The 12,849-nt window shown below is 36.5% G+C and overlaps 1 protein-coding gene and 1 pseudogene across 6 annotated transcripts in view; one reads left to right on the forward strand and one right to left on the reverse strand.

The window, feature by feature from the left end:
* The window catches only part of GRM8 (glutamate metabotropic receptor 8), a 691,970-nt gene that overhangs the window by 639,983 nt on the left and 39,138 nt on the right, over window positions 1-12,849 (forward strand). The gene's annotated exons all lie outside the window — the stretch shown is intronic.
* On the reverse strand, window positions 10,913-11,031 carry LOC120601323 (uncharacterized; annotated as a pseudogene).

The raw sequence follows: 12,849 nt of genomic DNA on the forward strand, positions 1-12,849 counted from the left end.
AATTGCCTGGTTGTCTATGAATTTGTCCAGGATGTTTCCATTCTGAAATTCTCAAGGCAATATCTTGCTAAGATTACATAATTCGAATCAGTTTTCCCTTAGTTATGTCAAAGTTCATCATACCCATTGCAATTAGAATTTGATGTAGGGAAAAACCAGGAAGCAGTGGGTGATCATACTGTAGCAGACTTGAATAGACAGCACAGTCCTGAAATACTAAGCTTTCCACTGAGCTTACCCTTAGTGACATCTGAGTTGCCCACATACATGGAGACCATGGAATAGCCGCTACAGGCAGTGCTGATCCCCCTAATCCCCACACCCTGAGCAAGGAAGACTGCTTATGGGTGTCTCCATGGGAAGAAAGGGCAATTTTATCCAAATAGTAATGTGTATAAATATTAAGAGTATCTCCATATGGCTTTTACCTGTTTCTTTCACCAACACTCTTTGACTCTGGTTATATGTACGAGGTTCAGGTTTGGAAGATATGGTGCTAATGAGTCCAAGGATGCAGGTTAAATCTCCATATAGACTATAGGAGAATCTTCAAACCAGCTATGTTTAAAGACTGGTTTCAAAGTTTGTCAAAATATTTCACAAATATGTGTTAATGTGACAAGGAAGACTATGAAGGAAAATGTAAAGATCACTGAAGCAATTGTCTATCAAGAATTGATGCCAACCAGTATATGTCCACATGATACGTCAATACCTCCAGTGACTAAAAGCTCTTCACCTTCCAAGCTAACTTATAGTTGCCACCAATGACTCTAAGTCTTTCCTTAGGTTGGATTAAAATTTATCTCGAACTTATATTATACTGATGGGATCATAAAAAAATCAAGGCTAACCCTCCATCCTCCATATAGCAATCAATCAATCTTTTACATATTTGAGGACAACCATCATGATTGTTTAAATCTCATTTTCATTTAAACATGTTTATTTTCTTCAAGAGTCCTTTAAATATCCTGGATTTTTTTTCATTTTAAATATTCAAAAAATCCCTTTTGGAATTTTTTGACAAGAATAAAGCAGAATATGCCAAGAGAGTTTGGAATAGCACAAGTCATTTCTATCAGGGAACTAGATTCTAAAGATTTTTTTAATGAATACTAAGATCACATCACCTTTCATTTGGAAGCTGTATCAACTCTTGAATCATATTGAGTTTATTTTCAACTAAAACCCATGTCTTTTTAAAATGAGTTGCTTCTGATCTATGGATAGTGTTCAATGTCATTTGTATAGTCCTTTACAGCTTTCAAGCCCTGCTGTAAGTCTTAGGAAAGAACTCAGAAGAGTTTCTGCTTTCTACCAAATGAGTTCTACAGCAATAGATAAATATGTACTGCTGTGGCAGCTTTGTGATTGTGTCAGGAACATCTTATCTACGTCCTTCTTCTGGCCATGGGGACTTTAGTATTGCTACAGCTGAGTATAATCTGATTTACAGGTGATTTCCATCTTCTTTAACTCTGTGTGTGTGTGTGGCTTGTGTGTGTGTGTGTGTGTGTAAGCTTTCTATCCCAGTATTGTCAAAATGACAAAAAGAGGAAAAACTGTCCCATTTTTCCAAGCTTTATTTGCACTTACAAATTGCAAATTCTCACCTGTATTATCATGATAATTTTATTATATTTATTACCTCTATCCTATGTATAGATATCTCTGAAGTCATTTAAGACATTTTCTGCCCAAATGTGTTCTCCTTAAATGTCTAGGTACTGTGGTGAGGCAGCACAGCATAATGTATGAACCGTGGAGTCAGATAATCCCAATTTCAAATACAATCTCCACCATTTGCTAGGTATGAGATTTTTAGCAAGTGATTTAAATCAATTAAACCACATTTAAAACAATCTGTGTATTGGAGGCAATAATTACCTACCTCAAAGGGACATTGAAACATTGAATTAGATATCTTTCAAGTACCTGGGACATAGTAAACACTCAATGAATGACAATAAGCCTTACTTTTATTATTACTTGGCTTTATTGCAGTTTCTACACTACATTTATCTTTCCGAATGTGCTCAATTTGGAATTGATTTCACAACTTAATGTGGGCTTTTATTCATCTCCTCCCTCCACATTCATTTAAATTATTTATGATCATTTTAGCTGTTCTCTGAACAAATATATACTTTCTGAATCACACAAAATGACGTACTTTGTCTCCTCAAGGGTCTCTCTTTCTGGTACCAAAAGTGACATCCCAGAAATCAAAATCCTATAATATTACATTACCTATGCAGCCAGTTCTCATCCAGGAGTCACATATCTATCCTAATATTTTAACTATAAATAATAAGAAAAAATATTAAAAATAACTTTTATCCTTAGATAATTACTTTCCTTCCCTGTCTTAAGAGTTCCAATGTGCTTCCCAAATTTATTCTGAAATTATCATTTATTCTCACCGCAGCCCCAGAATAATTAGGAATCAGTAGCAATTAGTGGATTTGTTAAGGCCCCACAATCAGATTTGTGTTATGGAAAGACAACCATAGATAGATCAACTTAGTCAGGTCTTGATAGCACCACTTTCATTCACGCCCTCCACTCATTATTTTTCTTGCAGTCATTATTATTGTCCGATAATGATTTATTAATGGTCCTGATTTATTCAATGAGACAGAATTTCATATAGTTCATGTCATTCTAGGGTTGCAAAATTTCTTTAAACTTTTTCTTATAAATGTCATCCATTTTTTAAAACACATGCTAGATTATTTATTTGAGAGGTAACTCATTTGACTTAACCAACTTACCTCTCAACTCTTAGTTGATGGCGGTAAAACAAATCTCATTCACTCACAATACCAAAAGATATATAATATACAAAGATATAATGAAACATGAAATTTAGACCAAGAATGTAAGGTGAGGGTTTATTAAACATGCTCACATGCTGCTGTCCTGTACCTGTGCTGCCAACACAGATACGTTCAGTATCACTATCAGTAAAACAAAGGAGATTTCACATTGAGCGGGGAGGATGGGGAGAGGGAGAATCCAGGGCCCAGAAGAGATGTCTTGATTGATAGAAGAAGGTTGTTGTTGAATAAACTGAAACCGCGGAAAACTTGGAGTGAGTCATAGGAAAGTAGGGTTGAAGAGGAGGGGTGTTATGTAGGCAATGTTTCTGAGGGGACATGCCCCCAGAAGAAGGAACAAGTGCTTCATTCAGGCCCTGGCCATCATTCTGGACCCCAGCCAAAGGGAAGTTGGTCCTTTAATACTGCCAGGAGTTGAGGGAAAATATAAACAAATTAGATGCTAGGAAAGAGAAGAATTTGGGACTCTAGGTAGAGAAAGTACTATTGAGAAGTAGTTATTGAGTCCCTGCTGTTTATATTTTGCCAAGATAGAGAAGTCCTCCAAAAGAAATTATAATATATTGACAGTTATAGTTATACTAATGACAATCTCTGATTGCAGAAGAGGAAAAATTATATATTTACAGCCCAATATTTATTGAGTATTTATTAAATGCAAGACACTGGTCTAATAGGAAGTTCTAAATGTCATAAACTATTACAACAATGTCATTTGCTATAATGGAATATTATTATTCGATTTTATAGATGAGATGGATGGAGAAATTGATATATAGAAAGGATGATGACTTACCTGAAGTCACAAAGGTGGGCGAGTTGTAGAGCTGGGATCTGAAGTCATAATGTCTGGCTTCAGAACCAAGTTCTTAATCACGGTGCACACTGCCACAGGGCAATTATGTGGGAAAGTATAAGAGGGAGAAGCACTTATTTGACTGTGGGTAATTTGGAAGGCTTCGTTGGGAACCTCTCAAGTTTGGTTTAGCTCCCTCTCCTTGTACTTCTGTGATAGCTGTTGTATGCCATACCCGTGCAATTCACTGCATTATATTTTACATATTGGTTTGCATCTGTATTCGCCATGAAGTTGAAAGGAGGAATTGCCTTTCAGTTATGCATCCTTGTTGCTTAGCAGAGGCTTAGAAAGACATTCAGGAAAATTTCTTGAGTAAGTGGATTAGTGAGGCTTTAAATAATGATTATGATTTTCAGAGGTAGAAACAGACTTACTGGGAAAGAAAAGTCCCTTCTGGGAGTTTCCAGTCAAATAGGCAGAAGATCTGAAATCCACATTGCCAAGACAAGAGTTTTGCAAGGGATGTGTGTGAAAGAAGCACCATTTTAAAGTGGGGTGAGGGACACATAGAAAGAACAGACCGAGAGCTCCGTTTACTTAATTTTTTTCTGGTTTGACTCTACCTACCTTCAACTATAGATAAACACAGTTTGCAGAACTGAGCCATTGTGCCTTTCTTGCTCCATTTGTTTTGGGGAACACTGGTTTTGCCCCTGACTTTGAAGGGTTCCCAAGCCACCACTAGTATGGACTGCCTTCGTTGAATAAAATGATTGTTAGATTGGCAGCGTAGGGGGAAACATAGCAGTACATAAATTCTGCTAGGAATCTCATGGAAAGAACTGCAGTCTGAATGTCTATTCAAGGAGATACTGAAGGTATTGAATTGGGGCCATTTTCATCAATGTTCATGTTAATTAGAGGTAAGATTAATTAATAAGCCCACACGATTAAGACACTAGAGGAAATAGAGGTGATGAGAAAAAGAAAGCAGATGGCCGTGGTTTTTATACATCTACAAGTATGCTCAGCCAACAAATCAATTTTAGTCCTAGTAAGGGTTTGCTTGCATCCATCAATCTGAAACCTAATTGGTGACAAGAGTTGCTTTTTCTGTTCATTATTCCACTTTAGAAACTTGAAACTGAAAAATAACTCCAACTGCACAATTGAAGACCTTCATTTTTTCTTCTTCGAATGAAATACCTTTATAATTTGGCTCCACTACCTAGTATCATTACCTGCTGGCTGGCGAATTTGATATTTTGCACTCTAGTTAGTAACAAAAACTTAGTTATTTGGACATTAGTAGGCAAAAGCTGGTTTCCACTACATTTGTAAAATTTCAGGCATAAAATCATGTCACCTTTGTAAACAGTGGCAAATATTTTATTTGAATAAATGAACCAGGGAAAATCAATTGATGCCATAAGTTAGTTATTTTTATTACATATATATGTAATTTAAGCAGAATAATTTGGAAAATAATTGGCAAAGTGATTGATGAAAAACAATATTTTATATGTCTATTGAGACATAAAAAATTAAAAGTCATTAGCTGTAAAATCACTGGTACATTGATACTGTACATTATATATCATCGTAACTGTAGTGAATAGAAAAGAATAAATCAATGAGAAAAAGTTCACGTTCTCGGAAAAGGAAAATTTTGACTTATACAACCAAAATAAAACCTGAATTGATGTTGAAAATCAAAACTTACAGTGAATGTTAAAATGTTTCATTTTCAATTTAATAAGACTGCATCTTGTCGACATATAATATACATAGCTTGATTAGTAATTAATTATGAAACATTTCACAACTATAAGCATCTATATGATTCCTTGAAAGGAGAATTTCCATAAATCATGTCTACATTTCCAAAAGGGTACTTACGTAAAAAGTTTTTGGATTTTTTTGGCGGGGGTGGGAATGCCTTATTCAGATATTGTCAAACTAAACCCCATGAGCAAAATGAAATGGGAAATAAAAAGGGAAACATTAGTGAGGATAAACTAAGTTATGTTATGGTAACAAAATAACCCCAGTTCTCAGTGGCTTATCAGAACAGAGGTTTATTTTTTCCTTCGTGCAAAGCCTGCTATGACTTCCGTGACTCTCCTGAGTCACTGTTCTCCATATGGTCACTCAGCAATGAAAAATGCTTCCATCAGGTGGCTCCACCATCTCAATGTGTGACCTCCCCAATCACTGTAGCAGAAGACAGAAGAACTGGAGGGTCAAGCACTGATTTTTAAATGCTTCAGCCCAGAAGTAACACATGCCACTCTTGCTCACATGTCCTAAGTCTTACCTAGTCACATTCTCCCCTGTCTGCATGGAGCCTGGGAAGGTGAGAGGGTACAATGCTATTTAGGGTAGTAACTATCTTTTTCCCCCCAATTTAATACATACTTTTTTATTTCTGAGGTATGTAACAAGCTAAAAGACTTTCAACTCTAGTTTGTAAATATGCCAGGATTGGAATATTCATTAATAAAGTACTGCCACATTTGGTTGCTAAAAATACATCTTCTATGAAAAAAAAAATGTTGTTTTTGCAAAATATTTCTTTCTAGTACTGTGCCCGTGTCATTATTTAATGTTCTCAACATCAGTAATTTGGTCATTATTTTTTGCTTTCTCAAACTTTTGCTCATTAAGGAAACTTTAAGCTAATTAGTTTCATGAGTGGTCTCATATTTGGTCACTTGGTCAGAGCCACAATTCATATTGGTCTTATATCGTGTCCTTTGACCTTCTTCCTCCATCTGGTCCCTTTTTCTGCTCTATTCTTAATTTCTTTTTGGTGCAGGCCTTATTCTCTCAGCTGTAGGTATGCCTCCTCTTCATAACAGGAGAAGACGAAGGCTACTTATTCCAGTTGCATCCCCTCAGCTCAGCAACTCCAACAGAAAGAAAAATTCTTTCTCTGAAAATGATATCTCGGTTCTTGGGAATCACTGAGGTTGGTCCTCCTTGAGTCTCACTCTCTTTTACCTAACCCCACTTGTTAGAATGATGTCCTAGTTCAGGACTTGGGAGCTGTGATCATTCCTTTGGTAGATGGCTGGCAAGGGCCTTTGCTTGACGGTACCACTGGAATCACCTGGATCGTGGAGCAGGGAACTGTTTCCAGAGGAACAGATAGGTCCCTTCATCCTATGTCCTCTGCACACGTTTGATGATTAAATCTGCTCTTCTCACCTTGTGTCTATATTAGACACCCCAAAAGACATATTATAAAGTGCATATTCAGTCAATGGCATTTTTAGTTCTCTAATTTTTAAATGTATTAAATAAGCATTAAGTTGGAGATAATAGCATTTTCAAATTGTTTACCAAGAATAACTAATAAGAAATAAGAATCTGACACTGTTTTACACTATTATTATATATAATATGTCATATTATATACACAATATATATAATAATTTTAGAACATTAAGAATCTTCAATGAGTTTTACTATGGGTCTTAGTATATAAACCAATGTTTTTTTTTCTGTCAATATTTTACCAAACTTTCTCTTTTTTTACTTAAAAGTATTGGGGTGATATTGGTTAATATAATTATATCAATTTCAAGTGTAAAATTCAATAATATATCACCTGTATATTGCATTGTGTGTTCACCACCCAAAGTCAAATCCCTTTCCATCACCATATATTTGACCCCTTTACCTTTTCTACCTCCTCTCTTCCCCCTTTCCCTCTGGTAACCAATGAACTGTTATCTGTCTGTGTCTAAGAATTTTGTTTGACTTGTTCATTTGTTGCTTTTGGTTTTATATCCCACAAATGAGTGAAATCGTATGATTCTCAACATTTTGTGTCTGACTTACTTCATTTACCATGATTATCTCAAGATTCATCCATGTTGTCACAAATGGCAGTATTTCATCTTTTCTTATGGCTATATACCAACAATGATATATCAGAAAAAAAAATTCTTTTGCTATTGTAACAAAAAAAATACACTTAACAAAGGATGTGAAGGACCAATACACCAAACTTTCTTTTTTTATGTCAAGTGCTAATATTTATTTTAGCCTTTAAAATTGGGATTTTTTGGTATATGTTATACAGTTTTGTGTATTAAAAAGAGAAAATCTATCTCTGACACTTTAAGTAGATAATTTTGGAAGCTTGCTTCTCCCTTCTCCTGTAAACAGATCCTGTAGGAAGGCTTCTAAACTACATTTGGTCTGATTGCACTGCCCTTGCATATCTGACAAACAGTCTCCCATACTATGTCCTTATTTAGCTTGTCACCATAGAAGGTAGACTATGCTTTTCAGCTATGGCATTAAAGGGCAGTTAGCTGTTTTCCATTTTCTCCCATTCCCTAGTGATTGTCAGGTTTTATTTAATTTTTTCATTCTTGGAATGAGCATTTCTAGCCTCTGCTGCCCAAATAAGTGACAGAGGCATTTGCTCATAATGGCAGGTTCTTAGCCATTGAGACAAAGAGTTTATAACTAATGCCAGCAGGTCATATGGTAACTCTAATCAATCGAGCCTTGTTGTTGGCCTTGTTCTGAAGTGTAAACCAGTTCTAGTCATCAGCCTCTGAAAATATTTTATAAGCATCTGTTTTCTGCCAGGCATTGATCACTCCTGCCACAGTCACCCTGCCATTACACTCAAGTCCTCTTATATGATTAAAGTCCATCCTGTTGACAGTTGGCCTGACTGGATTTGCTATCAGCTCTTCCTGGACCCACTGACGCTACTTTCTTCCTTTTTGTAACAGCCTTCATTGAGTGTCTTACTCTCTGACACCAACTTCCAGCCTGCCTGTACCCGCTTCTAGAGTGGTATTTGGATCTCCTGATGAGTTTACCAGGTCTCTAGACCTCATCCAACCTGATCTAACCTGGTCCAGAGTCATCCAGGCTCTGTGATGACAGTGCTTGCTCTTTTACTTAATCTATCCTTTACTCACTGTTGTTTCTAATAAATATTATCTCTGCCACTGCTGATGTCAGCCTTCCCTTCTTCTTTTTACTTGCTGTTCCTGCTTTTTTTTTCCCACTGACTGCAGCTTTCCCCATGCTTCTTAGGCTCCATGTGGTTAACTAAAAAGAATATAAAGCATTTAGAAAGGAATTATAAGAATAAAGTACAGTCTAAAATGATTTATTTTTAAAAGGTCAGAAAAATTAAGTACGATTTTATAAACAGAAAGTAGACCATAACAGACAACAAATAACTTAATGATCTACAAAATAAGCCAATATTCACACAATGTTACTTCAATATAATGCAATTAAAAATAAGTCTAATCCCTTTGGGGTTGATATAGTACCTCATAATTTATATTATAATGCATTAAAAGCTATATAAGGAAGATCTCCTGCACTGACTAGCAAAAACTGAGCCTCTGGTATATCATAATTGCTAATGTTTATTCATTCATGCTTATTACTATGTGCCAAACACTTTTGAGAGTATTTTTCATTCAATAACTTACTGATTCCTCACAATCTCCCTAAGAAGTGGTTCCCATTAAACTGTTTTACAGTAAGGAATCTGAGTGCAACTCTTCCAGGGTCACATAATCTTAGGTGGTAAAAAATGAAGTCAAACCCAGCTTATCTTTCCCCAGGAGGCACTATCTTAATCACCCAGCCATACTGCCTTTTTTCCAATTTCTATGAATGTTCCTTCTCTGTGATTTTTGCTGCCTCTCCTTTCTTTTCCTTAGTCTTAAATTTCAATGTTCTAACTCTTAGTTCTCTACGTTTCTAACTCGATGTTCTTTCTTGGGTGAAGGCCTTGTTCCCTCTTCCTGGTGTCGTTCCCCAAACATACTATTCTGACCTGTGTCCTTTCCTCTGAGCGCCATATCTGCATCTCCAGTTGCTACTGCGTATATCAATTTATATGTCTGGAAGAGATTTTAAACAAAAATCCAAAAAAGCATCACTGCTTCTCTTTCAGTTTCAAATCTCTGCTAATGGCCCACTCTCTGACCCCAGGAATCTGGACTACTTTGTCTCCTTTACTCAACTCATGGATTCTATCACCAAAATCTCTGAGTTCCAAAATTCTTCAGAAACCTCTTAAATCTGCCCTTATTTCTTCATGACTAATACACTCAGGAGGTTCAAGTCTTTCTTATCTCTCACCTAAACTAACAAAAATCGATCACTCTTCTAACCACGAACTTTCTCTGCCCCCTAAAATCTATCCTTCACTCTGCATCCAGTGTCAATTTTCTGAAAGTAAAAGGGAGACAGAGACAGAGACAGAGAGATAGACAAACAGAGAGACAGAGAGAGAAAGTAAGAAAAGCCTCAGGATTAACAATCTTCGTGGATTTCCCAAGGTCCAAACCTCTCCTCGACCCACATCTCACCTTAAGCTCCAGCCAATCTAAATTTTTTACTGCTACTGAACATGCTTTCTCTGACAGATGTGCTCTGTATTCTTTTTGTCTGGAAAGCACCAAACCTATTGCTCCATAAATTCCTTACTTCTTCCCTTCTTATTTCTATCAAACTTAATCTGTACCACTATTTAGGTGTATGTATGTATTTGCCACTTGACTATAACTGTAGTACAAGGATCACATTAAAGTCATCTTGATATCTTTGAAATGTAACCTGATGCTTGGCACAAAGAAGGAGTTTAAAAATTATTCCTGAATAACTGAATGGATGATATTTCGTGATTTCCCTTGATAGCACATTTTAGTGTACCTAACTAAACACTGTGAGCATAACAACAAAATTATTTAACTTATAGTGGAAACGGAAGAATAGTCATATTAGTTATAATTTTTATTTAAAATGACCAAATTACTAACCTTGAATTAACACCACTGAATACTTTATGTTCTAGCTTGGACATTAACATGAGTCTGTTCTGCCTTGTTCTCTCCTTATAAAGAATCATCTGTTGATAGTTCTTATGAAATATGAAGGCTGGAAGAGAGCTATATCTTGATCTGGGTGTATACATATATAAAATTAATTGAGCCGTAAATCTAAGATTAATGTTCTCTATACATGTTTTGGTCTGTATCTTATGCATAACTTAAAAAGTAACAAAAATTTAAAAAGTTGAAGGCCCGAGGAGTTCTCAAATATAAAGAAGCCAGTTATTAAAGATAGCAACCCTAGTCTTGTGCTCTGTTCCACTTTATTGTTTTTTTTGTTTTGTTTTTGTTTGGTTTGGTTTTTTAGGTGAGGCAATCCTTAGTTGACCTCACAGATTGCAAGGATCTTGTCAGTTTACAATCCCTTATTTTTTTATTTTTTACTCCTACAGTACCTGGTCATCCTAAGTGGTCTCCCATCCAAGTTCTAACCAGGCCCGACCTTGCTTAGCTTCTGAGATCAGATGGGATCGGGCTTGCTCAGAGTAGCATGGCCGTAGACTCAGTTCCATTTTAAACAACCACAAAAGCAACAACAATAAAGCTGTTAAACATTAGATAGATTCGAAGTTGTTAATTTTTGGCATTGCTTATCTAATTATCTTACAAGGAGCATTTTAATATATGCTTACTGTGCTCAGTCTGGGTCTACTCAAGGAAACCAGAAACGTCACTAAGTATTACAACAGAGAAAATTTTAGAAGAGAGTTGGTTGTAAAGATGTTGGGTAATAAAAAGTTAAAGGGAATACTGAAGTAATATAGTAATAACTTCAAAAAACAGCTACTACTCCTTAGGGCTGGAGAAATAAAAGGGGAAAACCTAGAGTTATCAGAACCTTGAAGCTAGTAGGAAAGGCCCTGTGGATTTATGATTCACACTTTAGTGCAGGAAAGGTTTTCTGTGTGGCAGAGCTGGTACCCTAGGACCAAAGGAGGGGACCTTCAGAGCTGGGGCTCAGACTTCTGAGGAGGGAGCCCTGCCCAGCTGCTGCAGCTACCTCGGGAGCCTAAAGAAGAGTTTCTTAGACCTAGATCTGAGATAGGCAGCTGCTATGCTGGACTAGTTTTTATAAGGGAGAGCATGAGGCTGCTCTAATAGTGATGACAGGAAATGGGGATAAGAGCCACATGTTGCCTTTGGGGTAAGGGTCATTGTCTGGAAGTAGAAAGTCCCTTCTTGCTTGTTATCCAGTCTCCCTACTGTAACCCCTATTGGCACAACAAAGCAGAAATCCAACTAACATGAAGGAAAATAGTTTACAAGAACCTGGCCCCAACATCACAAACCAGAGTATATGGAAGGGTGCATTTGGAGCTGGGAGACAGCAACTTCAAAACTTGAAAAATAATAAATCTGAATTCTGAATAAATCTCTCATAAATTCTTCCAAACAAGAGAGGTCTACCTTTGTTTGCCCAGAGACTTAAAAAAAAAAAAGTGTCTGGTAACAAAATAAATATGCACTTGTATTCATGTCATGATATCCTATTTTATGCCAACAGTAAATGTAGAAGAAATTCACTATATGTCAATAACTTTGATTTCTCCTAATTACCAAGTTACTTTCATCACTTAATGTGAAATAAATGCATAATTTATTACCCATAATCAAATTTCATGTAATAAAAGGCTGAATTTGACACCTTAGCTACATTATGTCCATTAGTTCTCTGTTATATGTAGTATCAAAGTGAAACTTGTATGTATTGGTACAGAAGAGGTCAGAAGTAAGGTGAAAAAAATGAAGAAATAAATAACGCTATAAAATATTTATTGTTAATTGCCAACTTGTTAATTGGACAAAAACAATAGAGCCAGCCAGCAATGCCATTTCCCCCCACTTTTCTGGAGACACAGCGTCTCCTGTGTGGGTTAGCGTTTTCCGCAGTGTTTTTCAGTTGCCCGTGGTGGTGCTCCTGAAAAGATTAGGTCTAGGGCACTGGGGCCCTGCAAACTAAGCACTCCTGCTGGAAGCTCAATCTCCCAGGGCCCCACCAATGTTTAGACATCAAAACGCTAACACCCCAGCTTCTGAGGTCCTGACCAGGAGATTAGGATGCTATTGGGCCCTAGACCCCATCTTCTTTTACTTTGTCCAACACAGTTCAGTATGCATGGATAATCAAGTTTTGTTTTATTTGGCTTTTTACTTACAACAGAAAATATTCTAGGTAGGAATATAACATCGGAATGATTGGATTTCTTAAAGTCCCTGCTCCTTCCATATGCAAAACTGTTCCTCCCTATACATAGCTCTCTCTTGTCCTGTGGTAAATTCTGAAACTCTTTATGGCCTCAAAGCTTATTTCTCATCATGG

Source organism: Pteropus medius, unplaced genomic scaffold (genome assembly GCF_902729225.1).
Source record: "Pteropus medius unplaced genomic scaffold, Ma_sr-lr_union100, whole genome shotgun sequence".
NCBI classification, from domain to species: domain Eukaryota; kingdom Metazoa; phylum Chordata; class Mammalia; order Chiroptera; family Pteropodidae; genus Pteropus; species Pteropus medius.